This window comes from Molothrus aeneus, chromosome 1, assembly GCF_037042795.1.
Source record: "Molothrus aeneus isolate 106 chromosome 1, BPBGC_Maene_1.0, whole genome shotgun sequence".
NCBI classification, from domain to species: domain Eukaryota; kingdom Metazoa; phylum Chordata; class Aves; order Passeriformes; family Icteridae; genus Molothrus; species Molothrus aeneus.
Window position 1 is genome coordinate 103520391 of NC_089646.1, and position 21902 is coordinate 103542292.

At 36.1% G+C, this 21902-nt stretch overlaps 1 protein-coding gene across 8 annotated transcripts in view; it reads left to right on the plus strand.

Moving 5' to 3' along the window:
- The window catches only part of DLGAP1 (DLG associated protein 1), a 397438-nt gene that overhangs the window by 71364 nt on the left and 304172 nt on the right, over positions 1–21902 (plus strand). For 4 of the 8 annotated variants that reach the window (XM_066562035.1, XM_066562052.1, XM_066562027.1 and 1 more), the window contains exons 2-3: positions 9662–9803; positions 13301–13424. The gene's annotated coding sequence lies outside the window, so the exon portion shown is untranslated. Of the gene's footprint in view, positions 1–9661; positions 9804–13267; positions 13425–18414; positions 18470–21902 lie in introns of all 8 variants that reach the window. The other 4 variants (XM_066562067.1, XM_066562075.1, XM_066562044.1 and 1 more) reach the window with 3 other exon arrangements.

The window sequence follows — 21902 nt, forward strand, 5'->3', positions numbered from 1 at the left end:
CCTTGATTGACATGCACAATCTCTGCAAATTTTGTTCCTTTGTTCAATTTTAAACCTTCTGGTTGGTCATAAGACAGCATCAAATTCATGAGTTATAGCAAAGAATAATAGCTCTTTGGCCATTTTTTTTGAGTTCTGAGTGGTATGCAGATCATTAAGCAGTATACAAAAAGAGTTCATTGTCTTCTGAAGACTACAGTTTTATAGATTGCCTCATCCATGCGTATATCAGTATATACTAGTACTTTAAATCCTAAACTAAAAAAAAAAGGCTGATATTTCAGAGAAAGCATATTCCAGAAGATATTCCAAAGAGGATTTTTAGAATCTCAAACATACTCACAACTTTACTGGTGATTCGATGTTTTACTTTAGGCAAGATATTTTGATTTTCTTTGCCAGAGCTTCTTAACTGGTTTATTGCCTCTCTTGCCTTTATCAACTTTCTAAAAGCATTGTTTTATTATACCTGTTGGCACAGAGAACATCAAAAGATTCTTTCAGCTCAGTCTAAGGTGTCTGTATACACAACAATAAAGATGATTTCCAAGAAAATATGTGAAGCGATTAAACCACTCTTTCTACCAAACAAAGTTGTTAGAAAGGTTTTGCAAGGGCATATGGCACTACATGTGCCCCCTTCTCTCACCATCAAGAAAGAAATCTATAGCTTAGAAACCTTAAAATTCTGTCAGATGGCCATAATTTGCTGATATCACTTGTAATTCTTGTCTATCTGCATATTTCAGGAGAATTTTGGAGAATTTTGCCTTGAGCCTCCAAGTTGACAATATGCAAACCCTGCACATTCTGTACAATCACAGTTCCCTGTTGCCTTCTCAGCTCCCTCTTCTGTTTTCTTCCTTATTTCAGGTGTCAAAACAGCTTTAATTGATGATTTTTCAGCTATGTGGTCCACAGGCCTCAGAAGTTTGTCTACTAAGGAGGTTTTGAAGGTGAATTTATATAGCTCTGTCTGTATGTGACATTTTAAAAGACATTCAGACATCAACTAAAAATTTTAGAAATCTGCCCTGTGAGAAGCTGTTGGGAACATTTTCAGGTTGTAAAATTCGCTGTAGAGGAGCATCTCACCTGCCTTTTGGCTGACTGGGGAGAGTCATTGCTCTTCCTTAACTCAGCAGTGATCAGCCCCTGACTCTTGCTGTGGGGAAGGGAACGATGACTCTTTACCTGCTATTATCTGCTATGAGCAACTGGAGAGAGTGGGAGTGAAAGCATTTTGGCTGCACCCCACTGTCTGTTGGGAGGAGGAGTGACAGAGCACAGGGTGAAATGAATCCTGTGAAAAGGGGAAATGCAGCCAGCTCATCCCAGTTCACCTCATGGTGCAGACGTAGATGCAGATGTAACAAAAGGCTTGATCTCTGCCTCTCTTAGAGAAGCTGTAGGTTTCTGCTCACCTGAAACAGGTTGCAAAGTGCTTGCTCATATTGGGTTTTCCAGTGACTTGTCTGTTTTTAGTGACTGCTGATAGTTTAAAATGCATTCAAGTATGCATTTGAATTTGAGATGTGAAAAATCAGAGGAAAATTTTGATAATATGCAGCACCAGAAGAGGAGTGGAGTCAGTCAATACTTGTTTTAGAACAGAGCACATGTAGTCCATGCTAAGTTGGTTTTGCAGCACTTGAAAACTTGTTACTATCCTGACAGACTCCAAAATAGATCCTTCACATTTGCAGGATGAAAAAGGTGCAAAATCTCAGAATGAGGGAAAGAAAAAGACAATGTGTGAAAGAAAGAAGGAAAAAAAAAGAATGTTCTTCAGAATGCATATTTAATGTAAAAATCTGTATTTAATCAAATGAGAGACTTCTGTTAGGAATAAAGACTTAATCCACTTCCTTACTAGATGCTAACTTTAGCAACCTATTATCAGAACATATATTCTTTATGTAAGCATTGGAAAGTTTCATTAAATTGTGCTGTAAAGCACCATATAAATAGAGCTTTTCATGGCATCCATTTACTACTATCCTTGGACCAAAGTGACTCATTTGCTGTTGTGAGACAGTTACCAGTGCTGTATCCTAGGCAATAATATGCACTCATGAGATTTTAAAGATCAAACCAGAAAGTTTAAAATGTATATTTATGGTAGAATGAAACTTTACAATAACAAATACATATCTAACTTATCTCTTTTTTGTGTGCATATTTGGAGACTTCTGCAACTTTCTTGTTTTGTTTTGAAAGTGATATTTATATATTTCAGTTACAACAAAACCCAGCACAATGAAAGATAGAGGATTCAATGATAGAGATTGTAGGTCCATCAGTTTTACACAAGTATTGCTTCTATTCTACCCATATTCGTAGTGACCCACAGTTCAGACTGGATATCAGGATTATATCTCAGTCTGTGGTTTTCCTCTGATACTGTTCAGTGTATTGTTATGATATAAATAAATTGGGGGACTTAATAAAATAGTGACATCCATTTCTCTCAGTGTGAAAGTGCAAATTAATGGTTAAAGACAGTGATAATGAGCCACAATTTTTGGTTCTATTCTGGGCTCTGAGCTGACTCACTACATAATCTTACTCAAGTCATTTAAATTCAGGTGCAATAGGCCCCACTGAGCTGATAAGATAATGCAGGCTTCAGCCTTTCTTCCTTGGTGGATTTTTCTATACAATTCTGCCCCTCTGTAATCAGCATAAGTTTAATAATGTTTTGTTCCACAGGATTCTTGTAATATATGTTTAATAAATTTTTTCTTTTCCTTTAAATCATTTATTGAAAGATACTTTTTTTCTGATAGAAGTAGGCAGGTAAATATTAGTCTTTTCTGTGGAGATATGTTTTCTAAAATGATCCTCTTCTACATCCAGACAAAATGACCTTTCACAAAGCAGTGACACCCATAATTGCCCATCAGTAGAGCTGCCACCTGGAGATCTGTCTCATTCTCAGATTTCTGCAGTGAGCTAAATGATGATTTGTGATACACAAGTCAGGCCACAGAATATTAGCTCTCCACCGGAAAGTGTACCTCTGCCACCGATGTGTGAAAACACAAGAGATTTTTGCTTTTTAATTCCAGTATGTGAACTGGAAATCAAAATACTGACCAGTTTTGCCAAGTAGATTTTTCAGCAATGCCCAGCTGACTGAGGAGGGTAAGAAATTATGTCTCAGAATGACTTCACATGACCACACATCCCAGCAGTAGGAATGGCAGCATCAAGCAGTGGTGATTCATTCCCTCAGCTCTGAAATTGCCAGCGTTCAGAGGAAAAGGATCACTTTTGAACAAAGAAATGTCTTATCCCACAGAGAGTACAGACATTAGAGAGTTATTAATCAGGGCAGTCATCCTGAAAGTAGATTTATCTGCAGGATTTCATGTAGAGGAAAACCAGAACTACAGTAGGAAGTGATTGAGGGCTCAAAGCAACGGATAGAATTGCACATTTTAAGGACTCCTTAAATTACACCTGGGGAAAGGTTCACTCTGTGCATGCCAATGAAATTATTCCTGTTTGTGTGGTTCACAGTTTTCTTTGGATGGCAACTACCCAGTAAGGTAATTGCAGCTGGTTGTAAAACAGGAAGACAACCAGTTTAATTTGCTCTGTTTTCGACTTCAGTATCACCTCAGGCTGTTTCTTTGCTATCTCTCGTATGCAAAGCCAAGCCAGCCTCATCATTAGTGCGACGGGAGACCTCAAAGGAAAACTGTGATTTGGCAGGTAAATATAGTGGTGATTTTTTAGGTTTTTTGCCTGCTAGCACTCCTTCTTTGTACTCAATACAGCAGCATGAGCTGGGAGTTAAGGATTTCATTCCACTGAAGCAGCTATTTTCTTTATGAATCATAAAGCTGAGGGGCTATTCTCCTATGGCCATTGCAAAACAATTCAGATAATTTGGAACACCCTGGTTCAGCTCTTTTTGGAAAGTGACTGAAGTAGAGCAAGTCAAATTCTTACCTTGCTATCTGGATGTTGTTGTAGTTCAGCTGTGGAAAAAGTCGTTTTGCATAGATCAAAATAGTTGTTTAGTTTTAAAGGGACATCTGGACCACAAGGATGGCTTAAAAGTAGGATCAGATAGCTGAAGGCCTTGTCCCATTTAGTTTTGAATATCTCCAAATGTGCAGGTTGCACAATCTCTCAGAATATCTCACTTCAGGGTTTGGCCATTTTGATGGTCAAAGAGGTGGTTACTGTCACTTGGTCTGCAAACAGACCAAGTAGAAGAGAGTTGCTTTGCCTTTTCCCAACTAAATCTTGTTTTCATACTGTCTCCTGCCTGCAGATGAAGTAAAGTGTTACTGCTGAGGCTTTAGGCACCTCCAGGTTAGCAGTACTGAAGTTTTTTCAAGTCCAGCAAGTCATGGTTTACCTCTGTGAAAATTTTCAGGTGTCCAGAATATTAACTGAGTTAGTAAGGCCTGTATCCAGTGGAGTCTATCATCAGTGGGTCTGTAAGTTTAATGAAGACTTTGCTTCCCAGAATGGAAGGATGGTGGGTGTACTGAAAACAGATCTTTATTCTGATGAAAGTTACAACACAATAGGGGCAAGCAGAAATTACAGAAATTCTGAACTGAATTCTTGGAAGTGTAGAGATCTTGGCAGTGCAATTAAAGCATTCAGAGGTGTACATTTAGAAAATTCATCCTGAAACTCATTTGTACTTATCCCAGTTCATAAAATTGCAATTTACACTGAATTGCATTTCTGGTACATCTTGAAAGGCATGTGTTTTCACCATTTACTGATATCTTAGGAATTTCTTTTTACTTTCTTTATGCCTTTTATACCTGTAAAAAGTGTTGTGAAGCATAGTCATTTTGATTTGGTAGCTCTTTTAGCACCCATTCTGCACAAAGTATATGTGTCTGCACGATGTAGGAAATAGTAGGTAATCAAGCATTTTATACTTTCTTAGTCAATATCACAAAATTTTATTCACTTCAGAGTCTTTATGTAGTTGACTAGAATTTGTTTGGGCTTGGATATTAGTTTCCTCTTTCTGTTTCCTTAGGTGATGGAACTTGGGTAATGAAATTCTAACCTTGCATAAATGGGCATGATTTCTGCCAAGTATCTGAAAGACATGCATGAAAAATTGTTCCAAATATGTCATAGTATTCATTTTTATTTAAAGTCAGAAATTTTTCCATCCTTAGTAATGTATGTTATACTTGAAAGCTCCTGTTTCATTTACCACTATAAAATCCTGTGTCAAACAGTCTCTACTCTTGGTGTACTAGTTTCAGCAAGTTAGAAGCCACTATTTTATTAACAACCCTGACACTGGTTGCTCAGGGAGAGGTTTTTATTTGATCTTAAAGGAATGTTCTGTGATCAGTCCACGTTATAATGGAACGCATTTTGTCTCCCACTGACGTGGATATCTGTTCTTCCTCTGATGTTATAGTGGAGATTGACATCTTGTAGCACTACACTTAATGAAAGAAAGACTTCAGAATTAAGAAATAAGTACAGTTCTGCAATAATGCAGTTTCAAGTAGTCTTTCCTTCTCAGTGCATATGTTTGTAAAACTGTGGATACATCTTAGCTGAAAATTTTATAAACCATTTTCTGCAAGATTTAACAGGCAAGTTTTACTAATTTCAGCACCAATTGTCATTTACCTGACATTCACCTGCTTTTCTGATTTGCATTTTTCGCCTAAACTCTTTTACCTCTAACACACCTCATTTACACTAGCTGTCTATTAGAAATGTATTTCACACCAGTCACTTATGCTACTGAGACTAAACACAGCTTTTCCATTTTGTGTTATCTTCCTTTTGTGATCATGGAATAATATGTGCTGTATCCTCAGCTCCTTGGAAGATACATGAAATTTCAGTTATCTCACTAAATTCTTCTGCTACATTTGTATTGACCCACAAATGAGGTGCAGTATGAAAGGAGTTAACTACTGAGAAATTCCTATTGGAATCAGCTGCTGTACAACTGTTAATACTGAAGTTGTTTTTATGTCCATGTTTTTACTGAGTCTTGTTTCTGAGCATATGCAGCATATTCCCTCTCCATAAATAATGATCAGCTTATCTTACTGCATAATAGAGAGATGGGAGCACCTTCCTGACTTTCCCACTGGGGCCTCTTGCACTTCTACACCTGCAGAAAGGAAACTATCTTTGGTAATCAGATGTATGTGCCCAGTGGTGTAAAGGGAAAGACAGTCGAAATCTGTGTCTCAGTTTTTGCAGCAGCTGAAAAATTGTTATTGTACATTAATTGTGGCCTAGCTCACAGGAGGACCTAGAAGATGATTTATGTGGAGGAAATTGTTACTGCTTTACTGAAAAAGGAAAAAAAAATCCCATTTGTTTTAACCATAAAACTTTCTGCACCAGGGTTTTCATCCTGGCTTTCTTGAAAATCCATCTATACATGTGTGCACTTGCTTTTCTCTGAGTGTATTGCTTTTACCCATCTACCATTCACAGCACTTGTTAGCTCAAGGTAAGAGCAACAAAGCAATGTGAAATTTCATTTGTTTTGTTGAATTCTTATTCACAGTGGTTTCAAATTCATTTTGTTGATGTGTTTTTGGGAAATTTTGTGTCTGGAGAGATTTGAACAGAGCTGAAATATTTATGGGTGCCTCAATTCACTCAGAAGTTATGTAAAATGCATTTCAAGTAGCACATTTGTAAATAATGTTGGTTTGCCTTATTTCTTATAAAATGTTGCATTCTTTTTAACTGGTATCATTCAAACAGGATATCTGATGACAATGCAGCTACCTTTTTATTATTAAATGGTCTTTTTTTCTTTTCTTTTACTTTTTTTTAACTGGACAGCAAAAAAAAAATCTACTGTGGGTTTTTTCGGAGAAAATATGTTATTTTTGAGGTTAGGGATATCTTTCTCATATTCCTCACAGATTACCTGATACTTTTCATATAGATATATTGTACTATTTTTACAACTTATCAGTTATTTTATGAGGAAAAAGTAATGTTCAGTTTTTAATAATGGAGATACTTCTCATTGGAGTCCCCTGATTTTGATTTTTCAAGATGTACTGTTGGCTTACTGGGAGATGGATGGTTGTATTTCCAGCTTATTCTCTGAGATAGGGAGTTCACATTAAATGGATGTGATGCTGGGGGACATGGTTTAGTGGTGGACAGTGCTAGATTTATGCTTGGACTCAAGGATCTTAAATGCCTTTTCCAACCTACGTGATCCTATTATTATATTTTCATGAGCGTAGTCATTACTTTCATTATTTGCAAATAGGCAAATGTATCTGGGGATGTTAAGGACAGGCAAACAGCTGAAGTACAGTGGCCTTCCCTTTAATTTTTGGAAAAAAATGGTGGAAGTAAAGCATAGAGAGTGCTCCCTCAGGGGAAGAAAGGCCTTGACTTTTGTTTTTTTTTAATGGAAATGACATTAGCATAAGACACTGATATTTAGAACAAACACACTTTGGGGTGTCCTTCCTTTTCAAAAGCAGAGAGGAAAGTTCTTCCCATTTGTGATTTCTCTTTTATTCCTATGTAAAACCAAACTTTTCTCTTTTCCTAACTTTTTAACCTAATTTTTATTAAGTTCTTCTTCATGTTTCTATTATTTCCTAATTATTTCTTCTTCTTTGAGCTATAATTAATCCTCAGTATCAGAACATATTACTTTGTGTTGGTGGATGCCACTATTTGACATTTATCTCAGCCTGTCTTTTCCTTTTTTTCCTTACTCCAATAAGTGTTAACAATTCCTAAAAATCTGCCAAGAATCTAAATTGTCTAAATGGTACATTTATTGTAAGGCATGCTGAATATGACAGCATCACAGCAAAAAGAGATTAAAAGAGGTCATTTGATGACTGAAATGAGAAATAAATATATCCACTGTTTACTGGCTTTTGCTGTGGAGTGTGTGGTATTAGAGAGTATGAATTTTATTTGTTGTGTCATTATTTAAATAAGCAGTTATTTCGGAAACAGCTATGCATCTTTATATGAAACTTTAGTTAATTAAATGCTTTGCAATACCTGCTGTCTTCAGGATGTTGAGTAGCTGGTGATTCATAGTTATCTAATTTCTCTGTTATTTTCTAAACCCAATTCTGTCTTGTTTTGCTGTGTGTATTGAAGGCCATGTCTAGGCCCCTTCACTGATTCCATGTGATTCTTTCCATATTCAGCAACATTTCTTTTCTTTTGTGAGCTTTTAAGAATGACAGGTTATGCAATTATTAGTTGCAAGTCCAAAGTGAAGTGAGCAGACAGTATCTGCTCACTTCACTCCTAAATCCTAAAGACTGTTTCTAAGATTTTAGAATTTTCTTCATAGTTGTACATGCTGTCTCCAATCCTTTAAACTCATCTCTCTTAGTAGTAAATTATTCTAATAATAAAAGTGTCTTTTTAGCAAATTGCTTGTTGGCAAAATGCTCACATTGCATATGTTTAATAACCAGGGCTTCCCTCAAAGAAGTTTGAAAAGTTCTTAAAACAAGTGAAATCACCTTCTCAGCCAATACTTGGGTGGATCACTGTGCCCAGGCAGTTTTCTGCTCTGGCATGGTTCTGGATATCTCTGGTTACCTCACTGGCACAATAGGCAGAACGAGTTGTAACTTGACAGTGTGCTTCAGAAATGTTATGTGCAGTAGAAGCCGTTGCGCAGACATGGTAGATTCTTATTTCAGTCAGAGTTACTGTGTATGATTTGTTTTTTCCTGCATCTCCTACTTTGCTAAGTATTCAGGAACACATTGTGTTCATTTAGTGGAACTGTCCCAGATTACTGATATTTTGGGCTAAGGCCAATAGTACGAGGCTCAACAAGGCCAAGGGCCGGGTCCTGCACTTGAGTCACAACAACCCCATGCAGTGCTACAGCCTTGGGAAGAGTGGTTGGAAAGCTGCCCAGTGGAAAAGGACGTGGCAGTGTTGGATGACAGAAGCCAAACATGAGCCAGTGAGTGCCCAGGTGGCCAAAAAGGCCAATGACATCCTGGACTGGATCAGCAATAGTGTGGCCAGCAGGAGCAGGGCAGGGATTGTGCCCCTGCACTCAGCCCTGGTGAGGCTGCACTTGAGTGCTGTGTTCAGTTTTGAAAGATATTGAGGGGCTGGAGTGTGTCCAGAGAAGGGCAACAGAGCTGGTGAAGGGTCTGGGGCACAATTCCTGTGAGAGGCAGCTGGGGGATCTGGGAGTGTTTAGTCTGTGGAAAGGGATGCTCAGAGAGGACCCTCTCTCTTTGTACGAGTACCTGACAAGAAGTTGTAGAAAGATGGAGGTCAGTCTCTTCTCCCATATAACAAACAATGGGACCAGAGGAAATGGCCTCAAGTAGGGCAAAGGAAGGCTTAGATTGGCTTTAGGAAAAGTATCTTGTTGGAAAGGTTTGTCAAATACTGGAACAGCCTGTCCAGGGAAGCTGTGAAGTAACCATCCCTGGAAGTACTTTAAAAACATCTGGCAACTTGGGGGCATGATTTGGTGGTGTACTCAGCATTGTTAGGTTAACATTTGAACGTGATGATTTTAGATATCTTTTATCGTCTAAAAATTATATTATTCCATATGTACTTGTTGTTCAAAATGAAATTTCATCAATCAAAACTCTTTTGTTCTCCTCAGCAAAATTTATATTTATGTTTGTTTGGTTTTTTTTCTCCTTGGCAGCCTAAAGCATCACAAGGGCCATATTGTTCAGGATTTCAGAGAGCAATCGTTTATCTTTGTGGATACAAGTAAACGGACAATGGTGTCTCGACCATCTGCTCAAGCTGCTTGAGAACAGTCTTCTGTGCAAATGGCATGAAAGGTAATTTAACCTCAGAAGGTGCTCACAGAGCTCTAGTACTGTTTACCATTGTGTCTTTGCCAGTCTAAAAATAAGTCATGCTGAACAAAAACATCCTTTTTTCTTTCCCAATTTAAAGAACACATCATCATCATCAGAGCTAATTTCAGCTAATTTCACCACAAGGGGTTGTTTTTCCTTTCTAGTATTTTTTTTGAAGTAGCAGATAGGTTTCCTGGGATAAATGGTATCTGTCTTATAATTGTGTTTGTTGCTGTATGAGGCTGTTGTTTTTTAGAGTACAAAGTAGGGTATAATCATGAAGTGGTACTCAGTGCTGAGTGATACACACTTTCAACATATCAACTGTAATTCTGCCATGACCCCTTGTTATTTTGTTTTGCCAGCCACTCTGTTTAATTGGGGAAGGCAGAACTGCTAGTAAGCAAGTTTTTATTTGCAGAGGGGTGAAGAAAATGAAGAGTACCTTTGTACCTTTTCTGGATGCCCTCTTTCAAAGCCTCACTTGAAGTAATTTCAGTCTCTGGTCCCAGTGAAAAGATTTAAAGTTTCACTGCCAGTTTAAAACTCATATGTGTGTATATATACATATATATAAAATAGCCAAATGAGGGAAAAGCAATTACTTTCTCAAATTCAATACATATTTTAGGCTAGAAAATTGAATTTGAGAATGTCAAAGCCCTTGCTTTACACTGATCTCACTGTCAAGGGTTTTGCAGTTCCTTCCTACTGGCAATGATGGTTACTCTCAGGACTAGCAAAAGCAGCGTCTGGGTGCTGCCCCACAGCTTGAAGTTCTGTATTATCTTCTGCCATCTGCTGTGCTCATTTCTTCTGTTCAGTGCTACAAATAAAGCAGTTTCTGGCTCCTCCATGCTCTCTTTGTACTGCATTCCTCCTGCTTTGTTGGAGGTCAGACTGGTCCATGATGTGAGACTGTTTTCTGGCAAAGTCTGGAGGTCAGATCAGACCTTGTAGAGCATGTTCTCTGGGATGCTGTTGCTGCACAGTCATCTTGCATGCTGCTGTGGGAGGAGAAGTAGAAAATGCATTTTCCTGGCTGCTTTGTGAGATAACTTGTTCTGAGGGCACGTGGGAATGTCAGCAGCAAAAGAAGGTAGATAAAATCTGTGTTCAAGAATCAAAGTTGGATTAAATGAAAAATGGCAATGGTGTGTTTGTGAGAAGAGAAGTAGATTCTCATCTGGTTTTGTTGCTTATTTAGCTACACTGGTTTAGCTAACCTAATAAAATACAGTTTCTTACTGTAAAAAACACATTCTGGACATAAAATGGACCAGATTCTTGATTTAATAGCTAAAGAGTATCCAGTCTTGATGGTGTCAAGCTTTTGCTCCAACTTAACAACATAAGCCTGATTCATACTTTTCTTGGACATTTTCACTTGGATTTATTTTTTTAAGCAGAAGAGGTGGAACATGACAGATTTGAAAATGTTTTATATAGCTTTCAACAAGAAGCAATTTATAGCAACTTGAAGTTACATAACTTCTAACTCCACTTTTTTCATGGCATGATTTAGATAGATCTGGTACTTTCACAATAATTCAAAGGAATATGCAATCAGTCAATCCATCTTATCTATTTTAAGCATTTTCAAGGAACCATCACAGTAGTTTCTACATTCTAAATCTGAATACAAGTGACAGTTTGCCATAAACAAGTATTTTGCAAAATATCAAAAAGAAAAAGGGTTTTATTTATTTATTAAATTAAACCTTCCTCTAATAAGGGATCCCACAGTATTTCTCATGGTGCTCACTACACAATTAATATTAATTTATGCTTTAGGTAAAAATTTACTTTAGGAAAAAGTGTGTTCTTCATAGGAAGGTGATGGGATTCTTCTCCAGCAATAGCTAACTTGTAGATTTGTCAGACCCCACAATTATCAGAAAGACAATGGAGTATTACCTTTCATTAATTGTATTGGCCTAGATATAGAACAAATGAACACAACAAAATTTTTCACGGAGCAATATTTAGGATAATCTAGGAATCCATGCAGATGGCTCCAGAATACTTGAAGCCAGAGGTAGTTTGGATTCTCTCATAAAGTAGTTTATTCAAACCATTTTGCAATATTGTTCAACTGAATCGTTGAACTGTTAATCAGTTGAATAAGTCATGGACATTCTTTTAAAGGAATTTAATCAAAGCATTATGTGAATACTTTCACAATGTTGTACCTATAGTAGTATCAAAGCAATCCTTCAACCTCAGCTTGCACCTCTGTGCAGTTGGGGTGTTTGTGTTTTGCATCATTTGATCTGAAAAGAAGCCATAAGGTTCTTTTCTGCCCTTCTGTGTAGGGCAGAATTAGGCATTTGTCTGGGATATATTATCCTGCTGAGAAAAACAGACTAAGTTGAGAAAAACATTAGGGGAAGTACCAATCAAAAGCTAGAAAACAAAACAAAACAAAAACAAAAAAAAATCAAAACAAAAAACCTAGAAAATAAACCCAACAATAAGAAAATGTTGAAAATGAAAGACAATTAAAATCATAATAAACAGCCTGTGTCTCAGGAATATTTTCTGCTTTTAACAATATTATCATATTTACTTAAAATCCTGGAATTTTCATTTTTTGTTCATACTTCTTCCACATCTGCAGGGTAGATTTCAGTATTATTAATTTACATTTTCAATCCACATGGAAATTTTATTGGAAAAAACAAGAGAAACCTTAATAGAAGTTATTGAATTTATTTAGAGATTTTTTTAAGGTCAAGGGCTGCCACTATATTTCAAAGCTACAACAGATGAAAATCTCTGCTACTCTCAAGAGAAAGAAGTCTAGAAGGCCCTTTTAGTTTTCCACAAAGTATGGAAACCCTGAATATTTGAGAACTCAGTTAATCTTCTGTTTCTCAAAAGGTACATGGTAGTTTTGTATGTTATTTTTGACATTTTACTGAGCAACACCGCACTGTTAGAGTCACAGAAAGAAGGAATTAGAGATAGGATTGTAGGATTTGACTCCTACCTCTCATCTCTTCTACCTCACAGACCATGTTTGGCCTTCATTTGTTGTTGCTTTTTAATTTCCTAGATGAAGTGGTCAGAAAAAAGGAAAGAGTTGAAAAATTTTGTTAGTCTCTCATGTGGAACTTCTGCCATTAATGTGTATATTATTGAAAGCCTGAGACAAAATGTGAAGAAGCTGCTTCCCAATATATGGTGATACCATTTCATGGTTCTCACCCATACCACTGAGCACTGGCATTTCATTTAATGAGCTGTAATTGTCTGCTGTCTGTCATCTTTCATGATCTTAGGCTGTGGCTGGGTTTTAGTTTGTAATGAGAACACTTTAGTGCAAGCCTATGTTGGTGTCTAAATGCTTGCTAGGTGTCTAGATTCTCAGATAATCAATGTACTACATGTTTTCATGGTAGTCAGGCCAAAAGAATGATTGAAATATCCATCTCCTACAGGTTCAAATCACTGGCACCTTTGTATTCCTCTAGGATCATTCAAAATGTGGCGGTGTGCTTGAGACATCCATGTGGAATAGATAAATATGCCACGGGACCTGTAGGAGACCTGCAGCCTCCTAATGGGCTTGCTGGACCCAGGAAGGAATGTTCCAAGGTATTTCTGAGGCCAACTGATCTGAGCCTTAGCTATCTAAGTAACAGCAAACTTAAATATCTTTCTTGCATGTAGACAACAGATCTGAAAATGAACTCCATTATACGTAACTGTGCCTTTATTGGATTTCCTGCAAACAGCCTCACTGACGTGAGAATCATGCAGAGAACTAATGAGATTGAGGAAAGTCATCCAGGTTTTGTCTGGTTTGCTGTGGTCCTTTATAGGAATCTGACATGACTATACTATACCGTACCTAAGGGAACTTTTCAAGAGGGGACCCGTGAAAATCTGGCTCCAAACCACTGCCAGTGCAAAATGTTCTGGCAAATTGAGGTGCAGAGGCAGGAACTCAGCTTAATGACCATGAGTTGAAACAAGAGGTTTAGAATGGCGAGAAGGAGGAGCATTTTCCCTCTGAGGACAAGCAGGTGCTGCATTGGGTAGCTTAGAGATCCTGTGCTGGCTCTGTTCTCTGGAGTGTTCAAGACCCAGCTGGACAAAGCCCCAAGCACCCAAGCCTGGCCTCACAGCTGAGCCTGTTTGGAGCAGGAGCTTGAACTAGAAACTGCCTGATGTCCATTCCTACCTGAATTTTCCTATAATCTCAAGATACATTATATCAAGAAGTGAAGCCAATAGCTTATCTGTTCAAGCCCAATTAGACAAAGACAGGAAAATTATTTCCCTTAACTGAAAGTGCAAGGATAGTAATTTCCATTTTCTGGTAGGAACAAGTGGCCCCAGAATTAATTGAACTAACCCTGTTGTGGTACAACAAAGGGTTGGGAATTAAAATGGTTTGTGAAATAATTTTGTTACAACCAGCATTAAAAAATTGTGAGGGCACAGAAAAAAACCAAAAAAACAACAACAAAAAATAGCAGAAGGACTTAGGATAGTTTGTGGGATCTTTTTTTAATCAGTTTTGAGTTTTAATATTATGCCTTTTTTGGTGTGAAAAGGTGAGAATATTTTTGTAAAAATTGAATCCAGCCTCCTTATAAATGAGACATTACAAACACACAGGAGAAAATGTTGCAGTTTGACTTGCAAGTAGAAATTTAGCATTTTCTCAAAATAAGGAAGACACAGGAAAAAGAAATTTCGAGTCAGTCTAAAACATTTTTTCTCTTCTTTCCTCATCTCAGTGGAGCAAAAATTTCACCATATATTTAAGGAAACGTTTAAATAGGCTTTATTAACTCCCTAAATAAGGCCATACTGTATTTCTTTAGTCATGAGATACATATTGCAGATAACCTGGCACATATTGCTAGCTTTCAATATGTAAAAAAATAATTACTTATTTTTGAATTATGACATATTTCAAATTATGTCACATAGAATGAGAGCTTCATTATGCAAAAAGATACTGAATTACTTTTTGCCTTTGCCACTATTATAAGCTGGTAAAAGTGAAAAGGAATGTAGGAAATCTCACTTCCTTGACTAGTGGGCAAAAATAAAGGATGTGTCATGTTATGTATCATTTTGCAAAAGTATGCAAAATGATACATAAATATAGAACTTGTCTAGTAAGAATGTTTTGTATAAAAAATTGTGGGTTCAAATAAAAAATATTTTGAAAATAAATAAAATAGTAAAGCATATTTATCACTGTAATAAAAGCAACAGTAGATTTTATGTATTTTGTATGAATTCAAAGAACAGTGTTTAAGCAGGCTCTGGAATGCAGGAACAGTGATCTTTGTTTTTTAGTGTAAGCCAGTTGTATACTTGAGTAGAAAGGTAGCTCTGAGTGTTTGAATTTTGGTTGCTCCTATCTATAACCAGAGGTCCTGTAGCACTGAGCTGGTGACCTCCTTCCTAAAAAAGCCTGACATATGGGACGAGATTAGGTAGGATGCTGTAGCTTGTGTTGCCTCAACAGCTTCAACAGCCACAGACAATTTAGAGTGTGCTTATTATGCTACTGTTCTCTTCCTACAACTGAGAAAAAGCAAAATCCTAGTGGAGTATAACCAGGACAGGCACTAAATAGCTAACAAAGGAACTTTGTTGCATCAAAATGTTAAAGGCTGTCTGCAAGAACTTAACTATTTTCAGTGATATGTTCAAGAAAATACAGATCAGTTAATGTCAGAATGAGCTTTTTAGAGTCATTTGCCATGTCCCAAAATTCTTTTCACACTTTTTCACACTGTCAACAGTCCTTTAACTGTTCTAAAATGTCTCATGCTAGTTTGTGAGAAGTGTACCACTGAACAGTTGATTACAGTATCATCATTATTATTGTTTTAGGATTTTTCCCTTTTGTAGTAAAGGATGTTGTGCAAAAACAGGATGTCGGTGATCACTAAAACTTTATAAGAAGATGTATTTTATCTCAGTGGTGTAATATCCAACTCCCATGCCCTCAAGCATGTTTTTTTCTTTTTTATCTGTTCCATTATTTTCAAGCTACCAGCTGTGGAGTTTGTTCTGATTGAACTTTGAGCTGATCAAATATGTTGTCGGTAGCATAAAGTCAGATAAATATACAAATCATTATAGTGGTTCTGGAGAATGCATGCATGCATAAGATGTTTCACACATAAATAGTTTAATAAAAAATTGAATTCTTTGCTGGTATTTTCATCTTGTCTAGTGAAATGGGATGATCCATTTAACTATTTCTAATTTTTCAAAGTGTTTAGTTATACACAATCATTGGCTCCAGCTGGGGGCTCTGTTTATGTGAACATATACATATATATAAATATATACAGAAATAAAATCTTGATTTCTTTTTGATTTGTTCCTCTACTGCATCTTTTACCTGCTGCTTAATTTTTTTTTCTCTAATGCATTTTGATGTTTGTTTGAAATGTTCTGCAATAGAAATGCTGCTACATTTCTCAGATATTTTCAAACACATTATCCTATAGTCCAATATGGCCCATCTTTAGAGATGCAGAAATTGGTATGTTTAAAGAGAAATGGGTAGTAGTTTTTTTGAAGTTTGTTTTTTGTGTGGTTTTTCTTTCACATATAGGCTAACACTTGTCAGCTACAACTATGCTGCCTAGAAAAGATATCATCCCAGCAAGAGTGGTATTTTAAGTGTATATTTTGAATTCCTATTTAAAAGTGTTGATGCCTGTAAATAACTAATAATTTTATTTGTAGTTGAATCAAATTTATCAAGCAAAGGGTCTTAGATACAACATTTAGGTATGATTTGCTCTGCCATGTTGAGATTAAAGATGTGTAATGTCTATTTTTTTGTATGATATATTGTGGAAAGTGTGGCATTTCACTATTAGAAATGGAAAAGCATACAAGCCTTATTTTAGTGCTGTAATGGTTAAATCAATATCAGAATTGTCTTTTGTAGCACTCTAAATTATAGCCAGTAGTTTCCAAAGGAGGGGGGTTACCTCTCATACATGATTAGCTTTTGAAGTGAAAAGAATGTGGAGGTTCCATAATTAAACCTTGGCAAATCTTGCAGTCCGCAAGGAGCATGGTGCTTTCATGCTTCTTCAGAAATAACTCATTCCTTTTACAGTGTTTATTTGGAAATTTGCAATTGAAGTGGACATGATGTCTTCCACTTCAAAACCTATTGATTTGACAGGTGTTAATTCTTGGGAGAATACCAACATTTTAATATTTTTTCAGTGTGCTTCTATTTCAGCACTTTAAATCGAGTCATTAAATATTTCTGATGGTTCTAAATTTTTAGAAAAAAAATAGTTCACCCAAGTCAGTAAATCATTTTGTCATAAGGAGGGCCTTGAAGGATTATAAGGTGATGAGATTTATTCTTGCTTCATGTGAAAAAATTACATTTGCAACATGATAGATCACCTCTGGAATTAAATCTTCCTTTGAATCGGCCATCAGTGCATAAGACAATGAAATTACAAAAAGTAATATAAGTATTGGAATGTTAAAATTACAGTAATTCGTAGTTTTAATCTTTAAGTAGCATTTAGACTACTCCACTAAAAGAAGAAAGGGTAGAATGTGCATGGAAATGCGTGAGCAAGAGGTACGAGGGATTTCAGGGCATTACAATAATAAATGGGTTAATATCAAACAAAATTGTATTGTTGAAAGTTACAATATGCTAATGTTCTTTAGGAAGCTTGAGCTGAATTATTTAGTGATTTTACCTTGCTCATGGAATATTATCCTTTTCATTAACTATATCCATTGCAAATGGGATATCTCTTTTCTAGGCAGCTTTAGTGCAATAGTTGAGCACTAAAAAGCCAAAGAAACTAAAGGGGGGGTTAATAGTAAATTTTACATGAGTAGGAATTTGTAGAGGTGTTTTTCCTATGATGTGGGTTATTCTTGAGCTTAGAGAAATTCAGTCCAGGTGACTGCAGTGTGTGTCCTATTAAACACAGCAGGTCAACAGACAGCTCTTTACTCCCTTATCTTCTATCCCTTGTTTCATTACAGAGGAGATATGCTATGGAATTGACTTCTCCAAGGCACCTCAGAATAATAACTGTTGGAATTTAAGTCTGATTGAGGTTTCCATTCTACAGGGTCAGCTTGTTTGGGTGGTTCTTCCAGAGAAGCAGTTTGCAATTGTAGGATACCACGTTTCTGGACCTTAGAACTTGTTCTGGCATTTGCAACAAGCCAACATAAGTAATTTTGTGGAACTTTCATTTTTATAGATGAATAGGCTGCTGGCTCTGTCTTTCAAGTATGAATTCAGTTTTATGAAAATAGTCACAATAAAGTTAAGATGAACTCTTACAGTTACTAACATCACAGGAAAAAGTGTTAGGTCATGTCTAAGGAAGAATTAGACAGTTTACAGTTACAGTTAATAAGTTAAAATAATAAAAATCTAATGTTGCTATTGGATTGTCTCTGTTAAAGTTACTTCATAAATATTCAAGTTTTATTTTACACAATTACTGTTCTTGCATTCAGCACCATTTTTGTAGTTCTTCAGTGAAGTCACCCCAGCTGCCTCATCACCTATATTAATGAAACATAATATATCTACGTGTTTCAGAACTGAAAGTGAAGGAAATCTAATGAGCTAACAGGAATTGAAAGGAGACTAACAGGTCTGTATTATGTTCAATAGTACTTTAGGAGACTTTTTCTCCCCTTTTACGTATTTATTCCCAACAACCTCTCTTCTGAGACTGACCCCTGCTGGATACTTTATTTTTTTTTAACAAATGTGTCATCAGAGCTGTTTTAATTATATAAACTCTCTTCCTAGGCAGCAAAATTAGTTTGAACCTTGACTGTACTTTGACAGTAAAGCTCAAATTCTTGAGAAGCACTGAAGGTTTCTGGGAGAAGGATGTGCCTAACCATAACATTGGGGTACAAAAAACTTGAAGACTGCAAGGCAAACTGGAATTTGGTCATTTGATTTCCACTAATCACACAGGAACTCCTGTGATTGGGTGGCCTCTTTTCTTTGAAATACAAATATGTGTCTCTCAAAGAATAATTATTTTCAAATTAAATACCTTTTGATCACAAAAGGCCAAGCCATTGGAACAGTCTGAGTAGTTCTGTTCTTGGTTCAATAGGCCCCTAAATTTTGTTGATAAGCCTCTGTTTAGACCTTAGGTCTATCTCTGGCATTTATTAATTAGATGCAGTAATTTTATGTGTTTCATAAAACACTACATTTATTTCAGAAAAGATGAGTCAAGGTTGCAAAAAATTTGCAATCCACTTACAGTTGCAGTGTATGCAGTTAAAAATTCTGATATTTTAATATAACCTATCAAAATCCTTAAAATTTGAAATAAGCTTAAAAGGTGTTTGAACAGTTTACAATTTAAAAATTACTTAATATTAGAGGATTGACCAGTATATGTAGCAAATAGCTGAAGTCTTGAGTTTCAATGAGCATGTAATCTTAAAAAGTTAGTGTCTTGAATTTTTAACATAATTATGACTAGAGAAACTATGGATTGTACTTGAAATTTGTCCCTGCTATTCAAAACATAGGCCTTTTATCTGGAGGCTGAATTTGTCTGATGTTGGCAGATAATGACTACATTTCTACTATTCTGTGGCACCATAAAGTTTGGCCAGTTTCTCTCTTGCCTTTTTTTCTGAGCGAGCACCTGGTACCGAGCACAGTCATTGACCATTTGGTCATTCTTGGGATTCTCTGCTTCTGGTTCACAGCATCTCAGTGTGGCTTTGCAGCAGTAAGGTGGGAAGGGAGTTTGGGGGAGGAAAGAGAACAGTTGCTGAGAGTGCAGCAGAATTATGAAAATCACATGAAGAAACAAAGGCGTTCTTCATGCCATATATGAATATGTATTATAATCCTAATAAATAGCTCCATCCTCTCTGTAATGCATAGTGATAGAAAGTATTTTTCATTTTTTCTGATGACTAGATGATTTACTCTTCAGAAGAAATATGAACAGCAAAAGTGGCTTTGTCTGGCTTTTCATATCAATAGATAGTATTTTGGCATGAACTAATAGACTGTGGATGCCTCGAACTATGCAAAGCATAGTTTGCCTTGTTATTGGTGTCTGTGAGGTAAAGGTTGCAAATGGTATGTTATGAATTTGTGGGTAACTCATGAAAAAATTAGTTAAATACAAAATGTATAGTGTACATTGCACATGCATAATTTCCAAAGAAATATGTGATATATAAAATTCCTCTTTTTAATAATTTAAACTAAATTATTTTCTATTCCACTGGATTCTGCAGTAATATTGCTTATTATCTGATTACAGTAAAAGTGCTTTTACTGACTTACTAGTACATGTTTAAATAAATTTTAAGTATAATATGTTAAATGTATACACTGTAAATTACTTCAATTAGCTGTGGTTAGCCCATAAAAATTAATACTTAAGAGACCACTGTGGTTCATTTCATTACTTCAGGATGTATTTGGATTTTTTTGCTATATTGACATTGTGGAAAAGGAAAAAGGTCTTAACTGGACTAAAATAATCTATAATACTAGAAAATATTTAATTATTGATTGATTTTTCTTCAGCCACCTTTATGTTCAAAGAATAAGTGTCAGAAACAATCATTTTCTTTTCTACTGAAACTTGCATCTTTTCATCCAACCATGTAATTTATGATGTGGTGATTTGCACTAGAAATTTTTATAGTCTTAGCTGTAGCTGTGCAATTCCAAGTGTGGGTAGAGGTAATTAAAAAAGAGAGGCAGTATTACTTTAAACAGGTAAGGGTGGTGAAACTCTGGCCTTGTGGATTGAAATGTTGACATGAAATAAGCTTATTTTAGTCGGTATTGGCTGATAAAACTGAGCTTAAGTTCTCTCTGATCACATGACACTTGTCTGCTTGTCCTCAGATTGGAAGCTGTAAGTCCTTTTAAGGATATGAAATGAAACAAATACAGAAAAGGAATTTAGTTTTATTAAGTATTTGCAATAAAATTTTGCTGGTAGCCACTGAGAAGTTTGGTTAATCTGTAATTAATTGTATAGAAAACATATACTCTTTATAATCTTAGATTGTTTTGCATATTGCGTTATAAGAAGTTGGATAATTTTTCTGTCATATTTGTTCACTTTGTTGTGTTTTTTAACATAGCATCACCTAAGATCTGTTGCATATTTCTCCAGGACAAAACCTTTTAAAATATTTCTGACTGTTGCATCTTAGTTCATATCTGGGTTTGCCACAAGTGAAGCCTCTTTTATTTTTGTACCAAAATTTGCAGATTTGTTTTGACATTGTCTCTCATTTCAGTGGACTTACACAGACAGTGCTGATCATTTTAGAAGCAACCTGGCATCCCCTAGAAAGTAGGGACTATGCAATGAATGTTTCCATTACAGCCCCCTTCACTGCCTGTAGCTTATTTATGAGCAAGTAATGCAGTAGAAAAGCAGTGAGGATAAATAGCATGATACAGAGAACATACTTAAAATTAGGATCTAGAGTACCTGTACTGCCTCTGTATTTTTGGGTGTCATCTTCAGATTTATTCCTGCATGCCACTAGAGTTCCATCTCAAGAGTGTGAAGCTGAATTTTGGAATTTATATTGATTTACTGGGGTGCCTCAAATCCCTCTCGATAATGTGTATGCTGGAAACTCCTCCTCAGTACATTAGAGTGCTCCATTGCTGCTCTGTCAAACTGCAGTTCTAGAAAGCTGAATTGCATTTGAGCATCTGCTGTGGTCAACCTCAGAATATTTCTACACATGTTCCTAGCTTTCAGCATATTTTAATGTGATATTCACTAGAAATTAGCAATGCTAAACAATTAATCTCACAGAAGAAAAAACGCCCTAAGAAAGAGAAAGTATAAAATGCCCAGATTGATCATGACAGCATAAATCAATCCTACTGAATTATTGTGGGAAGTCCTTGTTTATCATGTCTAAAAAAGATAGAATCTTTTCCCAACCTTCTGTGAATGCATATCATACACTCAAACTGTTCATTACCGTAAAAAGTGATAGGCCTGAGTGACAACTGATTTCCTTTTCTACTTTCAGGAACAACAGTGTGGAAAATAG